The sequence below is a fragment of the Engraulis encrasicolus genome, chromosome 14 (assembly GCF_034702125.1).
Source record: "Engraulis encrasicolus isolate BLACKSEA-1 chromosome 14, IST_EnEncr_1.0, whole genome shotgun sequence".
Classification (NCBI taxonomy): Eukaryota; Metazoa; Chordata; class Actinopteri; order Clupeiformes; family Engraulidae; genus Engraulis; species Engraulis encrasicolus.
The window spans coordinates 29892984-29911894 of NC_085870.1; the positions used below are offsets into that span (position 1 = coordinate 29892984).

The 18911-nt window shown below is 45.9% G+C and overlaps 1 protein-coding gene across 1 annotated transcript in view; it reads right to left on the reverse strand.

Annotated features, from left to right (window-relative positions):
- The window catches only part of nfasca (neurofascin homolog (chicken) a), a 100974-nt gene extending 91670 nt beyond the window's left edge, over nt 1-9304 (reverse strand). The window contains exon 1 of the mRNA XM_063215381.1: nt 8899-9304. The gene's annotated coding sequence lies outside the window, so the exon portion shown is untranslated. The remainder of the gene's footprint in view (nt 1-8898) is intronic.
- Between the last annotated feature and the right edge of the window lie 9607 nt (nt 9305-18911).

Below are 18911 nucleotides of genomic sequence, written 5' to 3' on the forward strand. Positions count from 1 at the left end.
GTGTGTGTGTGGTGTGTCAGTCACGGATTCTGCCAGCAGCCAAGTGAGCCTTGTGGATGGGTGATATGATGTGGACCAGTGAAGGGGAGACATAGACACTGGAAAACTACCAGAGGCTCCTGGCTGAGACTGGCATAGTACAGTAGAAAGAGACACTCATTCACATGCTACTTCTAATCCCACCAAATGCTAATACGAGACTGCCAAAGTCTATCATTTGTGCACAGCAAAAACAAAGAACAAAAAAGTCTTAGGTGCTCTACTTTTTGGATACATCCAAACCACAGAGACACCATTCATACAATTCTTCCATTCGTCCTAAATCAAATTCTCAAGTCATAAGTGCATTTCACTCTTTAAGGTCCTTCAACCCTGGACACATGTTGAAAAAAAATGTAGTCTGCATTTTTTTAATCCTTGAGAGAATAACAGAGAAAATACTAGTGCAAGAATACTAATAGAATAAAGACCAGACACTGAGGGTCAATGAATAGTGATGCACTATATGAGGGGTGCCTCATAGGGCGAATAATGTGCCATGACACAAACCAAAACGCATGCATGTAAACGTGCATAATGCATAAGTAGCAGGGGTAGTCGTCAGTCATCAGTCACGTGAATGATTCCTCATGAGACTGCCTACAGCAGGGGATACTAAATGCCAACATTGCAAACAGAGGTACCGTAAATTGCCCATGCCCAGACAGCACACACCTACACACACAAACATGCAAACACACACACATGTGCAATCTTACACACAGAGACTCAGGTAAACATACACGCACATGGCATTTATGCATGCATGCACACATGCACACACGCACACACACGCGCGCGCGCACGCGCACACACACACACACACACACACACACACACACACACACACACACACACACACACACCACACACACACACACGCACGCACGCACGCACGCACACGCACACACACACACACACACACACACACACACACACACACACAAAGCATCAACTGCAGCTGCTAGAAACAAATGAAATCAACTGGCTGTTTTTTGGCAGAGGCACCTCTGGTGTGGTGAGAGAGACTAGACAGAGCAGTGAGGGGAAAGAGAGAGAGAGAGACAGGGAGTGTGTGAGAGAGAGAGAGAGAGAGAGAGAGAGAGAGAGAGAGAGAGAGAGAGAGAGAGAGAGAGATGGCCATAACAAAAGGCAGGAGGCATCATTTTGGGCAAACACACAGTCTTATCCGACTGCACATCTGTGTAATTATCTAAGCCAGCCCTCCATTGTCAGTGTCATTGCTAAAACAACCCCACTGCAGGACGGGTCTTTTGTTTCATGCTTTTGCAGACATTGCTGAATGGCAATCTGAGCGCTGCTATCTGAGAGAACACGGTGCTTATGTTGCCAGATGTCTATTGAAGCACATCATACAGTGAGGAGGAGAGGTCCCCAATTGGATCTAATTACTCAACAGCGGATGTATGGGTAGATTCCCTCATTCACTGCATACTACACTACTATATGGCAACAAAATATAGGAAAGGAATAGAAAACATGGTGTTCTTGGAAAGTGTGGTTGGTTTATTCTCGGTTCTAATCTATACAAGTCAGTCACAGACCACTGCTTGCATTTTTGCTTTTGCATGCTTTTTGCACATTTTTTTTTCGTTTTGTTTTGCTTCTGGGTTGTTTTTGCTGCCACGGAACAAAAGCGCCCACACTTAAAGATCACCAAAAAGAATGGGTAACATCTTCACAAGCCTGGGCTACTGACCCAGAATAAAGTGGCTCGTCATTTAAGGGGGGGAATTTTTTTTTTCAAAAATAAATCTTGAAACGCTGGAGTATTTCTCTTGCCGCCTCAAGAGGCACCCAGTGGCCCATGACAACTAAGGCGCCTACAGGGGTTGGATAGCATAGTGTGTGTGTGTGTGTGTGTGTGTGTGTGTGTGTGTGTGTGTGTGTGTGTGTGTGTGTGTGTGTGTGTGTGTGTGTGTGTGTGTGTGTGTGTGTGTGTGTGTGTGTGTGTGTGTGTGTGTGTGTGTGTCCACACACACACAAACCACACTCTGCCACACACTGATTAACATCAACAGACAGGGACAGCAACCACCATCAACACCCTCGGTTGTAATTTCCTTCTTTGCACAAACAAACGCCTTGTGAAAGATAAATAAATAGATAAAGAAAATAAACAGAATGCAGCCTCGGCCAGAGTTGATGTGTATGATTCGATCTCTTCATAACCGGCCACCAGGCATCTCTACTGTATGTTAGTCACCAGCTGACCTTTTTAGGGCCCGCTGATAGGAGGTTAAGTCAAATGTTTGGTTTGGCAATATGACGAAGAGTAAAAAAGAGGGAAAACAAAGGCCAGGATGCTACAGTGCATCGCCTGCATATGTTTTCTCCATTTCTTCAAGCTATTACAATTTACATTGTCTGCCCTTTGATGCCATTGATGCATAATAGCAGAATATGAATACCATGGTATTGTCATTACACTGACTGTCACTGCACAACTGGACAATTGTTTTGCTGACCTGATGTTATACTGTACCATCTCCTACTGCTCTATCAAATTATTAATTATAATTTTAAAAAAATATCGAAGTAACTTCAAGTAAATGAGAAGAAAGCTGCAACATTCCTACTTCTTTCCCCCAGGGCTATTTGATTTCATGAATAGGCTATGTCTGCTCTGTGATTTTCTCTGATGATGTACCTAAGAAAACGATCATAGTATTTGAATATGTCAAGTCGAAATCAAGTCTCTAAATGCTCCATTGATGGCTGTTGACTCTGTATTGTCTCACATTCTGCTATTTCTCACCTCCTTAGGAGACAAACAATAAATGTCTTGCATTGCCATGCAAAGCCTATTTATAACTATGTGTGTGTGTGTGTGTGTGTGTGTGTGTGTGTGTGTGTGTGTGTGTGTGTGTGTGTGTGTGTGTGTGTGTGTGTGTGTGTGTGTGTGTGTGTGTGTGTGTCTGCGTGCGTGTGTGTGTGTGTGTGTGTGTGTGTGTGTGTGTGTGTGTGTGCGTGCGTGCGTGTGTGTGTGTGTGTGTTCCCCCTGATATAGCTCCATTCCATGACAGTTTGCAGAGCTCTTCACAAAATGCGCTGACATGCTGCTATGTGTTGGACCCCAGATCTGCATACAATACATTCATTAGTATAGTCAGGATGTGCCAGTGCTTGTTAGTCTCCTGTGTGTCTGCAAGTCAGCTTCTACACGCAAACAATGCAAATATGTCTGCACTGCATGCTGCAAACATGTGGCATGTTGTGCACAATAATAGCCTTTTCTGCTACGGACATATCTCCTGCTCTCCAACAACACCTCTACATCTCTCTAGGAATACAGGGCATCTCTGTAGGAAAGTACATGCTACCGCACGCCACTCATAGGTCAACATGGTCTTTTATTCAGTCGTGTTCTCAATGTATTTCTCTATAATTATTGTCATCATCATCATCATCATCATCATCATCATCACATTCATCACCATTGTCATCATCATTACCTGCAGCAGCAGGTATGGATTATGAGAATGATGACTTAGACTTAGACTTATGTTTGTTGATCCTACCATGATCCTACCATGATGATGATGATGATGATGATGATGATGATGATGTTAGCATGACTTTTTAGTATTTATAAAAATGTACAGAATACCCACGCAGAGGAACACTTATTTCTTACTGGATAAGCATAAAATGCTCCTTTACCATATCAATGTTATCAACAAAGCTTTAACAGGCCTTGAGGTGTGTTTCTATTGTGCTAGTTTGTGAATAAGGCTAGCAGAATACAATATGCAGTAGGGCATCATGGCAGCAATGCAGACCACAGAGGATGGTACTCCCTGCAAGTGGAAGAGAGAGAGAGAGAGAGAGAGAGAGAGAGAGAGAGAGAGAGAGAGAGAGAGAGAGAGAGAGAGAGAGAGAGAGAGAGAGAGAGAGAGAGAGAGAGAGAGAGAGAGAGCAGATGGAGGAGGGGTAGTGCCAGCAGCCCTGATAGACACACACACACACACACACACACACACACACACACACACACACACACACACACACACACACACACACACACACACACGCACGCATGTGAAAACATACACCCCCGCAAGTGCACAAACGTTTCACCAGCACTCCACACAACCGAAGCACAAACACACACACCAATATACTATAATGCACTCAAACACAACACAACCACATTGACAGGAGCAGTCTTCCAGAACCTTATTGATAACCAAATACTGCATCACCACACACAGACTGGTAGTGCCAGCAGCTTTGACAGTCAAATACACAAACACGCATGCACACACGCACACACACACACACACACACACACACACACACACACACACACACACACACACACACACACACACACACACACACACACACACACACACACACACACACACACACACACACACACACACACACACACACACACACACACACACACACACACACACACACGCTGAGTACCTAGTATGTAAGCAAGCACCCACTCATAAACAAGTCCCCAATTGCCCCCGTACACAGTACACAGGCACGGGGCCGTGTTTGTGCATATTTTATGCAAAGTCCTCAAGCTCAATTCTCCAGAGTTATTAGCAGGGTTTCCGTATTTTTTTTTAATTAGCAACATCAACAGCGTCGCCATGCCCTCTATCACAGCGACAGCGTCCTCAATTTACACAAAGAAATTGACTGGGAAAACCAAAGAAAAAAGGCCTGTACACTACCAACTCAATCCCATATTTTTTAATAATGGGTGCCCTGGTTCTTTTTAAGCCTTTTACTAAAAGGCACTAAACGCTACAAAGAGATTGAATGGTGGCGATGGCTGATCTTGACAGACAGCGTGGGGGGTGGGAGATACGGGAGCAGGTCTACCTAGCCTGGAGGTGAGAGGGAGGTGGGGGTGGGGGTGGAGGATGTCAGGGCGGAGGGGAGAACAAGGGTGGGGAAGGGAGGGGTACCAGCAGCATGCTGGTGGTAGTTTCAGTCCAAATATTTGCAGTGAAAAGGCAGCCCTGAGTTCCATTATGCTGCCCTGCTACTGAACACCACAGCCTCAACCTCCCTTGCTCCTGGCCAGACAGCGTACAAAGGGCCTCCAATCTCCCTCCTTCTCTCACTTTCCCTGGCCATTTCTCTCCCTATATCACTATCTGTTTCTCTCTTGTGCTGGCTTGGGCTTTTTTCTTTTTCTCACCCCTCCTCCCCCGCTGTTGCACTTGCTGTTGAGATCTCTCTTTCTCTCCGTCTCCCCCTCTCCCTGTTTCACTTGCCGTCTTTCACATACAGACACATTTATACAGTCTCTCTTTCTCTCTCTCCTCTCTCACGCACGCATTCTCGCACACGCGCGCACGCACGCACACACACACACCGCTTTTTTGTATATTTCCAACAACGTTTATTTGCTTAAGTGACACCCCTGATCTCCACACAAAAAATAACACACATGTCCACAATTAGTGACAGGATGTGAGCATTATAATAAAATGGCATTATGCCTTTGTCATGAGCATGCACAGAACAACACGTTGGTGCGTTTTCCGACAACCCAATAGACTGAGAGAGAGAAAGAAAGGGGGGGGGGTGAAGAGAGAGAGAAAGAGATGTCATCACCTCCCCCTTTCTATGTATAAGAGCGAGGCAAAGTGAGAGGGGTTTGCAGAGCAGGGGAGAGAGAAAGAGTAACATAGGGTGATATAGAGAAATAGAGAGAGAAGGAGAGAGGTGGAGAGTGAAGACGAGAGACAGAGAGACTGAGACTGAGAAAGAGAGAGAGAGAGAGAGAGGGAGAGAGAGAGAGAGAGAGAGAGAGAGAGAGAGAGGTGGAGAGTGAAGGCGAGAGAGAGAGAGAGAGAGAGAGAGAGAGAGAGAGAGAGAGAAATAGAGAGAGCGAGAGAGAGGTGGAGAGTGAAGGCGAGAGACAGAGAGATTGAGACTGAGAGAGAGAGAGAGAGAGAGAGAGAGAGAGAGAGAGAGAGAGAGAGAGAGAGAGAGAGAGAAAGACATAGACCCGAATAGGCATGAGTAATTGCATGGTATTTATAGAACCAGAAGGAAGACAAAACAAGGCAAAGACAAAGAGAGAAGCTAAAGACTGTGTATATGACTGTATTGTATGTGTGTGTGCATATGTGTGTAGCAGAACACGGAGTGACAGCGCTGCACAGCTGACACAAAAGGCTGGCTGTTCCTGTGATGGGGGTCCAGGGTGATTGGAGGGAGCGGGGATGATGACAGGGTCAAGGCCATATACACAGACATCACTACAGGGGAGGGGACACGCCACGACATGCTAGGTAAGACCCAATGGACCATCACCCTGCCATGCACGAACGTGCACTGCACGCGCACACACACGCACGCCACATGCACACACACTACAGATAAGCACACATAGGCACACATACGCATATTTACACAAGGGCTTACACACGCAAAGACACACACACTCAAGCACAATGTACACATGCACAAATCAAGCACTTCAGGTAATTTCAATTCTTTGTATGACTAGCGCATAGTAAAGAAATTGACAATACAGCCTACTTGACTTGAATTGACTTCACAATGTCAATATTTAATTCACACCTTTCCTGAAGATTCATTCATTCGTAATCTGAATGAGCAGCCATGAACGAATGAATGAATGAATGAATGAATGAATGAATGAATGAATGAATGAATGAATGAATGAATGAATGAATGAAGCACCAGACTCAGTATTGAGTCATGATAACTCTAATCCAATTTCTTGGGGAACAAAATAACTAGTTGATGAGGGATGACCCCCGCAACATCAATCACTGAGATCAATGGTATCCCTGCTCTGTGACAGACTCATCACCGGGTGTCTGTCAGTAATGAGTGCAGGAAGAGGCGGACAGCAGAGCCTGGATTTACTGACAAGATTTACTGACAGCTGTAGATAGAAACTCTTGCAGTGCAGCATTATATAATTCAACAGCCTCAGAGTAGAACAAAATACACTCTAGTGTTATATTCAAGTGCTACATTTGAGTGTCTGAGTTGTCAAAACTATTACAGAGGAAATTTGATTTACTGACAGCTGTAGATAGAACATCTTGCTTGCAACACTATAATAATTCAACAGCTTCAGAGTAGGACAGAATACACACTGGTGTTATATTCAAGTGTTAGTTTTGAGTGTCTGAGTTGACAAAGCTTTTACGAAATGAATATTTTAAGTTTCAATAATTCAGCACATCCAGTCAGATGTAACACTCTTCTATAGTGTATTTGACCCCGCACTTTGGTCCTACGAGTGTTTGCACAACACTGACATGATTTACTGGCAGCTTAGCTCCATACATCTCACAGCACTGACAACATTGACCCCAGAGCAGCTGAATCAGAATGAGACAGGGTCACAGCCCTAACTGTGTTACTGGAGCAAGATCAGAGCAAACCACATCTGATCCAGGATCAGTCATAATCACACAGGGCTACACTCTGGACAAGCCAGGTCAGCACAGTTCAGACATACTCACTTATATATTCATCCTTAACTGTTACTGGAGCAAGATCGGTACAGCGTCTGATCCAGGATCAGATCATCATCACACAGGGCAACTGTGCAAGCCAGGTCAGAACAGTGTAGACATACTCACTTATCACTCATCACATAGGGTTTCTGTACAGTACAAAGCAGTTCAGCCAGAGATTCTAGGAGTATTATGTTTACTTATCCAGTCTCTCTAATTCAGCACTGAGCAGCCCCGCTACTCCAGTGAGTGCAGACATTGTCTAATCTATCTGTCTGGTCCATGTGTTGATTGTTGATTGCCGATTGACAAAACTACACAGCCAGCTGCAGATCAATATGACAACCCACATCTGCACATGTCGAAACCCGGAAAGAAGTAAAAAAAAAAAAAAATTGAGGAAAACTATACCATTTCGATTTTTGATTCCTGATTGACAAGACTCAATGACTGGTCATCAATACAACAACCCAAATAGTATGTTCACAAGTATCAGAAATGAACAGTAGAGAAAAGTGAAAACAATGTTTGAGGAAAACAACACTACCGGTGCAGGGGTGGCATCTATGCTCTTTTGACCATTTCTACCTGTGACCATCACCACCGGTTCAGCTCACGATCGTTCAGCCCCACAGAGCTAACACGCAGGCAGCACAAAAGAGAAACGGGAGAGATCTGAGTGATGTGAACGAATCAGACGCTGCCAACGGAAGAAGGGAGCAGCGAAGATCACAGAGAGGAAGAAAGAGAGGGAAGATAAGAGAAGGAGATAAGAGAGGAATAGATTAGCTTAGATGCAGAGAGGAGTAGCATCAGAGAGAAGGACAAATAGATGGATAGCTGGATAAATACTGTAGGGGAAGGGATAGATAGATAGATAGATAGATAGATAGATAGATAGATAGATAGATAGATAGATAGATAGATAGATAGATAGATAGATAGATAGATAGATAGATAGATCGATAGATAGACGAATATCATAAGCAGGAGTAGGAGAAGGAGAGATGAGGTCAATGCACTCTAACAGAAAGAAAGAGAGAGGGAGAGATGCAGAGCGAAAGAGGGAGAAGAGTGACAGAGTATAGGACAGTTAGCCCACAGGCTTGTTAGTTACCAGCTTGCCCAGTACCCATAGCCTCAGTCACAGTAACAAAAGCCCTGGCATTGCCTGTGGGCAACCACACGCACACACACACACACACACACACACACACACACACACACACACACACACACACACACACACACACACACACACACACACACACACACACACACACACACACACACACACACACACACACACACACACACACACACAGAACTGTGGCAAAAAGGAAGCATCCAAGTTAGTTACCTCTCAGATGACAAGGGCAAGTGCCAGCAGCATTGGTGGAGGAAATTGTGTGATGCTCTTGCCACACTGTCCTGTCATCCCTAGAGATCCAAGTCCCAATGCTCTCCCCTCTGCCGCCTCCAGAGGTGGCTCCCCTAATGCTACAGTTCCCACTGATGTCTCCTCAAAGTCCACAAAGCGAAGGCTTAAGTGGCCTTTCACTTTTTTTTGAAAAAATCACATCCAGGAAAATTAAAACGAAAAGTGAATAATGTCTGTCCTGCTGTCCTGTCTCTTGTCAGGTCTTGATGGGCAATGCTGGCTTCTGATCCTTGCGCCTCTGCTCTCCTCTCGCTGTCTCGTTCAGCATACACACATCCACACATGCGAGCAGCAGCACATCCACTCATCCATCCCTCTCGGGCTGTCTCTTTCCATGCACTGAGGCAAATGTTCAGACTCTCACACACAGGCACACACGCACGCGTGCGGCACTCCCCCTTTGCCTTGCCCACTCCCCCTATTTGCCCCTCCCACCTCATGAATTATTAAACAGCCTCCAGCTCCACACTTCTCGTCACTCCCTCCCTCCCAGCCCCTTCTCCACACACTCTGCCCCCTCCCCTTCCCTGTGCACACATGCATGCGCGAGCACACACACACACACACACACACACACACACACACACACACACACACACACACACACACACACACACACGCACACACGCACACACACACACACACCCACACACACACACACACACGCACGCACACACAACACACAACGCATACACACCAATGGACAAATTACACACACTCACGCATACACACGGACACCAAGACACATAATCACAATCCTGGCAGAAAGCAAAAGCCCGTGAAGAAAGCTTGGGACAGCTTTAACGTTTCTCAGCCCCCACTGTCCCCACAACCATCACCACATCTAAAACACACACACGCGCGCAAAACACCCACTGACCCCCCCACCTCACACACACACACAGACGTGGGCACACACGCACGCACGCACGCGCGCACACACACACACACACACACACACACACACACAAACACACACACACACACAGACACTATTTTGCAGCATTAATTCCACACTTTAGAGAGTAGAACTAGAACCAACTACAACTAAAATAGTCTAGGTAGGAGCTAAATTACAGTAATAGTGGAATATACAGTGTGTGTGTGTGTGTGTGTGTGTGTGTGTGTGTGTGTGTGTGTGTGTGTGTGTGTGTGTGTGTGTGTGTGTGTGTGTGTGTGTGTGTGTGAGTTTGTTTGATGCACCCAAGCCTTAACGACACCCCCACCCCACACTACTCTCCCCTTCCCTCCCCTGACCTCTCCACCCCGACCCGCATCTCAACCCTCCCCTCCCCTCCCCACCCTCTGCTCTGCACCCCTCTCACTGCCGTCTGCCTCCTTGTCAGGCACACGCCACCCCAAACACACCCCTCAGCCGGGCCAAGACCGCCACAGCACGCGCGCAGATGGGCCAAAGCTGATATGAAGATGATATGTTATTGTCTTTTGTCTGTGTGTCGAGTGTGTGGGAAGGAGGGGGTGGGGGGTTGTTTTGTGTGTGAACTGTGTCTATTACTGTGCCTATGGGACTCTGTGTGTGTATGAGGGTTAGTGAGTAATGATCGAGTGTGTGTGTGTGTGTGTGTGTGTGTGTGTGTGTGTGTGTGTGTGTGTGTGTGTGTGTGTGTGTGTGTGTGTGTGTGTGTGTGTGTGTGTGTGTGTGTGTGTGTGTGCACGTGTGTGTGTGGCTAAGACAAGGATGCTGTCATTCTTTTTACACTGCAGGGGATGAACACAGAACCTGTTACACAAATCATGAACTACAGTATTTCTCTTCACCTGACAGGCAGCAAGCTGCATGATCTCACCACCACTCGCCACAGTAACGTTGTGAATAAGACAGACACACCATTACCCCAGGTCACGAAACACACGAAAGAGAGAGAGAGAGAGAGAGAGAGAGAGAGAGAGAGAGAGAGAGAGAGAGAGAGAGAGAGAGAGAGAGAGAGAGAGAGAGAGAGAGAGAACAAGAACGAGAAAGACAATGAGAGAGAGAGAGAAGTGGAAAGGGAAGAAAGAGACAGACACAGGGAGAGAGAGAAACAGACAGAGAGAGAAAGAGAGAATTAGAGCGGGAAGAAAGGGAGAGAGAGGGAGAGAGTGTGAAAGATTGCGAGTGAAGGAGTGGGTGAGTTGACAGCAGCTGAGGCAGACATCGCCGCGGAGATGGAGGGAGAGAGCAGATGCCCAATACGGGGCCCGAGCCTCTCGCAAGCCAGGGGCCAAGCGGTAATTAACCAGCCACGCCGCCTTCACTTTGACAGTTTCACTGGGTGACAGCCTGCTACTCAAGGCAAAAAGAAGTGTGTACACAGAGTGTTTGTGTGTGTGTGTGTGTGTGTGTGTGTGTGTGTGTGTGTGTGTGTGTGTGTGTGTGTGTGTGTGTGTGTGTGTGTGTGTGTGTGTGTGTGTGTGTGTGTGTGTGTGTGTGTGTGTGCGTGTGAATACGTATGTCTTTGTATGTGTAGGGCTGTAGGGGAGTGTTACTGCAAGAAAAGAGTCAAATTTCAGACAAGAATTTACAGTCAATTTTCTTTTCAGTCAATAACATTGCACCATGAGGCCTAAAAGCCTAAATTCTGGGGTTTTGGCAGTTGGAAGTACATGACTTGACATGAATAGAATGTTCGAGTTGAAAACTGCTAAATCTGCAGTCACTAAAGGCACATACCATCTAAATTAGGCCAAAAGGAAGTATTCAACTTCCAGTCCTGTCCTCTCACAATGCCAGTGAAGTTGTGTGATTGGGCAGCTTCCAACATCTCCGAACCTGTTTCATTAAGCTAACCTAGGGAGCACTGAAATTTTGTAAACAAGACTACAGGCTTTAGGAGATAGAGAAGTCATGTTTTGTTTTACTGTAATGGGGTATTTCATGTAGCTACTACTTTCGGAAGCCCATAGCAGTTTTAGGTAATATGACAAAAAACAAGCCGAAACTTCCACTTCAGTGCTCAAATCCCACTGTGTACTACCAATGTTTGCTTTTATTATCAACAGCTGAGAGAATGATTTTCATTCTGAGAGAATGTTTTTCATTCTATAATAGTACATCATTTGTTCCTGATCCACTGCCACATCAATGTCAAGTCTTATTTGACTTGTGTCTGTTTATGATATCTTCTGGGGCTTTGACACCTTTTTATTAACCAGACAGGACAGTGAGAGAGACAGGAAATGAGTGGGGAGAGAAAGATGTACCCTGTACCCTGTACCCCTCTGAGCTCAGGCACGTCACGCCCAACATCTATGACTTACTGAAACACAACGCAACTTCAAGAGTGCATCCTCAGCCTAATTTACATATTTCGGTAGAAACTGGGGAAAAAGACGCCAAAATCTATCCGCGATCAGTGACTGGTATAGATGTCTCACAACTGAGGATGGAGAGATTGGAAAGGATGGGGTTCCTGCACAGTAGGGCTGCAACGATACACTCAACTCACGATTCGGTTTGTATCACGATCTTTGACCTACGGTTCAATGCAGACCACGATTTTTTAAATGTATCTTTTTTAATTCATTCATTTACTTTTTTGACATTTGCCAACATTATAAATAAAACTATGAATAAAAGCAGATGGCAACTAATATTTCTAAAATCTTTACTATCGTAAAAAGTATTGTGACTCTGTGTATTGAGATTTCTCGGTTTGATACAATATCGTTACAGCCCAAATGCACAGTGCAAGTCCCACATTCCTTTGGAGCAGGAAAACTGGAAAAGGGATTGGGAAATTGTTGCACTCCCGTTTCCCTCTACTACCCCCTATAGTACATCTCCCCATTTGTGTTTAAGTTTTCCCTCAACCCCCACTCTACACGCACTTTACATAACCCCATCTTTCTATTCCCTTGTCTCCCCCCACACATGCATCTGGCGTGTCTTGCAGTTTTCCCCTTTCCTGCCCCCTGCATACACATCTCCCCATGTCTCCTTCAGTTTTCCCTCTCCTCTCCCACACAGATCAACACCATGTGCCTTGCAATTTCGCAGAAATGAGGAATGTTTTCTGGGAACGCTGAGCACACAGGAAATCAGTGAGTTTGATCATGAAGGACATTGGAATAAAACAGATGGCAACTAATATTTCTAAAATCTTTAGTATCGTTAAAAGTATTGTGACTCTGTGTATTGCGATTTCTCGGTTTGATACAATATCGTTACAGCCCTAATGCACAGTGCAAGTCCGACATTCCTTTGGGTCAGAAAAACTGGAAAAAGGATTTGGAAATTGTTGCACTCGATTTTCCCTCTACTCCCCCCTATAGTACATCTCCCCATGTGTCTTTTAGCTTTCCTCCACCCCCTATACTACACACTTTACATAACCCCATCTTTCTATTCCCTTGTCTCCCCCCACACATGCATCTGCCGTGTCTTGCAGTTTTCCCATTTCCTGCCCCCTGCATACACATCTCCCCAGGTCTCCTTCAGTTTTCCCCTCTCCTCTCCCACACAGATCAACACCATGTGTTTCACAGAATTGAACAATGTTTTCTGGGAACGCTGAGCACACAGGAAATCAGTGAGTTTGATCATGAAGGACATTGTGAGGCCACTTATGGGTATGGTGTTGTGCAATAAATGTTGCTATTGCTGTATTAGGCCTTCATCATCACGTGTGCCTTGTGCCTTGTGCCGTGTGCACGTGTGCACGTGTGTGTGTGTACATTTGAATGTAGGCCTATATTTGTGATTGTGTGTGTGTGTGTGTGTGTGTGTGTGTGTGTGTGTGTGTGTGTGTGTGTGTGTGTGTGTGTGTGTGTGTGTGTGTGTGTGTGTGTGTGTGTGTGTGTAAGTGTGTAAGTGTGTGTGTGTATTTGTGTGTACATGAGGTCTATATTTGTGATTGTGTGTGTGTGTGTGTGCATGTGATCATGGCCAGTCATTGAATAGAGCTGGCAAGAGAGTATCAGAGGGAACAAAATGGCCACCTGATTCTACACAAAACCCACATAGGGTCAATGAGTAGGTGTGGCACACTCACACAAGCGTGCACGCACACACACACACATGTGCACGCACGCACACACACAACTCTTTGAGCCCAACTGGACAAACAACGGGTGTGACTGGCAGTTAGGACCTCGGCCGGTGGGCGAGCGCTCAAAAAGGTACACGACGGGGCCTGCCAGCCGCACAGCCACAACATGATTGGAGGGATTTGAGTTGCCATGGCGACGACAGGAGCATTATGCTAATAGGCCATCTCCATGGGAGAGGGCACATGGCGACTGACAGGCAGGGCACACTTTTAAAGGATTTACAGCAAATGCGAGGCAAGGTGCAGGAGACATCTCGTCGGCCCTCTGTAGCACAAAATAGCTAGATCACAAGGGGTAATGATCTGGAGAGCTTATTCTGTGCTACTGTACGCATCTCTTGTAGCCTCTGCAGTAGGGCTGGGCGATATGGAAAAAAAAAACTATATCACGATATGGATTACTTTATATCACGATAACGATATATATCAAGATATAGCACAATTACATACGTCTTCAGTTATTCTCTTCATTTGCTCTTTATTTTTTCATGTCGCAAAACAACCTTTCTTTAAAATGGATCTTTTTATTGTTATTTTTACAGTTACATGAACTTATAGTATGTATTGTGACAACATGAAATGTAATTAAATGATAGTAATTTTATCAGTTGTATACAATTGAATATCACGATATAAACGATATAGGAGAAAGGTCACGAGATACACTTTTATATCACGATAGCGATATATTTCGTCATATTGCCCAGCCCTACTCTGCAGATGGGGTTGTCGGCGGTTCTATTCACTATTTGTTGAAAATACTCAACATCGTAACAACATTGCTATGACAGTACCGAGAGTCCTTTTTTGGTGATAGTAAGGTAAGGCTTATAACACAGGCTCTGCGCTAAGGGGCTAAAGGATGAATGTAAAACATAAAAACAGGGTCGCTGCTGTTGTTGTCTGAGCTCAAACACGTGTTGCCGCCCAGGAGCTTTTGTTTACCGTCGATGCCACTGTAGCCTAGTAGGCAGGCAGTAGACAAAGGGGCTTGATGAGTTTCCTGAGAGGACATGTGATTAATTATTGTGCTCAAATTGCGAGCCGCATTCCTCGCTGCTGCTCTGACGTCCAGCGTGTGGGCTGCAGTTGGCTACGGGGCAGTGCCGTGGGCGAGGGGGGTCCGGCTGTCAATGGGGGACTCTGTTCTTCAGTTCGCGGATGGCAAACACACAATAGCCCACGGAGCCAGTAGATTGTTAGTAGACACATGCAATGGATGGATGTCACATTTATTTCCTTCAATTTCACTTGGAGGTACGGCCACCTGAGAGGACTCTTCTGAAGGCTGTTTCTTTTTCTTGAAGAATGAAATCCCTTCCCACACACACAAACCTCTGAGCTTGCTGCACCGGCAGTTCCTTTTTTGCAGAAAATGGTGTACTGTCTAAGGTAAAATATTGTATAAAAGACTGTAATTGTACCCTGCTCTCTGAAACAACAGAGTTTTGCACCTGGATGTATAAATGTGTACCCAACAGTTAAGCCCATTGTACCTAAAGGCACATTATATTAAAAAGAAGGTCCATAATTGCTTTGTAAAATGGTACTGTTGGTGAAACGAGCTTACGTCTCTGCCTGCATGGCTCCCAGTCCAACACAGTGGCAGGCCAGTGGGGGTTGGTGGCAGATGGGAGCCAGGGGAAGGTGGGAAGGGAGCAGCCACCTGAGGCTGTCCACTGGGGGGGTTGGCGGGGCTGACTGGGGTTGGAGCAGGGGCATTTCTACAGCTGACAAGCCTCCACACACACAAGCAGCCCAGCCCAGCACAGCCCAGCACAGCTCGACATTACAACAGGGCGCTTTCTATTCTGTTCTACTACAGGCATCAGGTGTGAGCCTAATTGGACTGTTTAAAAATGCAACAGCAGGCTAGCTCTGGCCAACTGTGGAAAAGAGGAGGAGGAGGAGGAGGAGGAGGAGGAGCAGAGAATGAGGGAGAGAGCAGGTGAGAAAGAGAAAAAAAATAGCCAGGCACACAGTAATACAGAGACTGAATATAGAAATTCAGAACGATAAATACAGATAGAAATGCTGAAATGCAGAAATGTATTCAGAAAGAAAGAAAGAAAGAAAGAAAGAAAGAAAGAAAGAAAGAAAGAAAGAAAGAGTAAGGAAAAAAACAAAGCCCTTTGTTCTGGACCCTGCTTAAGAGAAGTGAATCCAGAATCCAGAAAAAACACAGGAAGCTGTCTGTGAATATGACCTGTGTAGCACAATAAAGCAGCTCGTTAGCTGCACACAGGGGTCTGGCATGCTGACTCTGAGTGCCGTAGCCCTGTCAGGTTGTGGTGACGCTCTTATGAAGCGCTCTTATGAAGGGTAAGGGCTGCCTTTGAAATACAAATGGTTGTCTTTTCCAAAGCAGCCAATGATTCGTTTTTTTGTTCATTTCGCAAGAAAAAACGCCATGCTAAAAATAAAGCGCAACAGTGTTTCGTTACATATTTAAAAAATGTGTATCAAATATCAAGTCTTTTGTTTGTGGGCAACCGCTCTCTGATTGGCTGAGCCTAGAGAGCCGTGACTGACGAGCTGCTTGGTGTCTGGAGCAGGACGATTCCAGGTGGCTGTTTCCCGCCTCCATTCTCACGCCGTCATGGGGCCTTCTCATCATAGCCTAGCCTAGCGTAGCCTCGGGCTACACTGAAGCAACGTCCCCAGCTCACCGGGAAGGTCATGTTTCCCCCCCACCGCCCCCTTCTCCCCTCCCTCCCTCACAGTCATCCACTGTGAGTTCCACCCATTGACAACATAATACAGAAGGACAACGCAGCAATTCTTTGCCCCATTACATGAGTAAGCTTGTACGCTCCATTATTCAAGGAGTAAAATATGGCAACGTCATTGTTGCTTCATAGAATGTAGTGGGTGTATGGTAAAATAATAATTAAATACACACAGTTTCTTGCACCTCACCCCAGTCCCCCTGATCTATCCATTTCTAGTAGTCAGCAAACAATAACACTTTTTACATCCAGCATTAGCCAATACGTCACCAAAGCATTAAACATTCATGATAGTTTGTGAGGGGGAGAGCACGCCTCTATTCTCCCTGTTCTCGGTTCCCTTGCTCTGTCCTCTGGGGGTGTTTTGGGCGGCTCGGGAGAAGCCAACACATGCAGTCCAGCACAAAAAAGGAGTTCAGTCCCACATGGACCCCCAGAGCTGCCAGACACACCCCAAGCCCACCCCAGCAGACCATAGGCACAGGGTGAGACTGCTTAACAACACAACACTATACAAGAAACCCATCCATAAGGAGAGAGCGAATAGTGAGAAGTCCAATACGCTCAGTGATCATACTCCAGGTCCTACTATCATGAGTACATAAATAAACATATCCTACATTAGGTAAGCTAGACAAGCACACCCTCACAGAACCTGGCTATCCAAGATTGCTAACCAAACACACCTAAACCTAACCAAACCAAACCAAAGTCCTGTAGAGATGGGGTGGGATAGCTATATATATTACCAGACACACCCCGGATGGATGCTAGTCCTACACTCTGTTCTCTGGCCTGCATGTGGGCTAGAAAACACTGCAGGGATCCCTCTCCCTCTATCTGTATCTCTCCGTCTGCCTCTCTCTCTCTATCCATCTCTCTCTCTCTCTCTCTCTTTCTCTCTGTCTGTCTGTCTGTCTGTCTCTCTCTCTATCTCTCTCTCTGCACTCTCCCTCTGTCTTTCTCACTCACTCTCCCTCTCTCTTCCTCTGCATCTCCCTCTACTCCCTCTCTGTTCCTCTGCATCTCCCTCTACTCCCTCTCTGTTCCTCTGCATCTCCCCCTCTCTCTCTCCTCCTCTGCATCTCCCTCTCTCTCTGTTCCTCTGCATCTCCCCCTCTCTCTCTCCTCCTCTGCATCTCCCTCTCTCTCCTCCTAGTCCGCTGCACCGTGCTGAGTCATCCCTGCTTCCCCGGGCCGGCACTCCTAAATCATGCAGCTCAACAGGCAGCCCCACCGGAGACATTGGCTACACAGCAAAAACAACTCAAACTCTGCGGTAGCAGCAATTCCATGCATAATATGCTATTGAAGACTGCACGCAATATATGGTGAGAAATAGGGGAGTAAATAATAATCAAAATGTATTGATATATCGCAATATAATCTGACGAGTGAATCCTATCGTGGGGCATTCATAAGTATGGAAAATAATGAAATTGCTGGCCCCTGCCCAATGCCCTAGCTCCAAAACATAATAGAAGTGGAAAAGTAATTGACAAAAAGTCGAATCGAATCGTATTGTATCGTTTCATGGGGCATTCTCTATATATAGAAAATTATCGAATCACATTGCATCGAATAATAAGATATCGAGATTGAGATATTGATATTGGTGTGATTTACACCTCTAGTGAGAAATAGTGGTGTATCGTATTGTTCACAGTTCAAAACTCGTGACTCGTCTTACAATGGACAGACCAGGACAGAGAAGATGAAAGAGACAGAGAGAAGTATTTAAATCCACAGCACAGTTAGGCTGCTCGAACAAAAGTACCATATATGACCCCCTTAACAACAGGTGTTGAAAGCCAGACAATAGAAGAAAGCAAAATGGCGGGAGACTCATTTCAGGGCGCGACTCGGAACTCCAACATGCTAGGACGACAGCAGAATGAAGGGGAAAAGAAGGGAGGGAGGGAAGGAGGGAGAGAGAGAGGGAGGGAGAAAGGGAGAGAGGGAGGGAGGGAGCAGCTCATGGAGTGGGAAGGAGGCGACATGGCGGCGTTGAAATGAGAACATTGCAGGCCCTACATTTAGGTGAGCTCAGGTAATTGGATTGACCGCTCAGGAGCAGCAAGATCCGGCTGGGCACGGCAAGGCGAGAGGGAACATCGAGTAGGGAACATCGATAGGAAACGAGGCGGTCATTCTG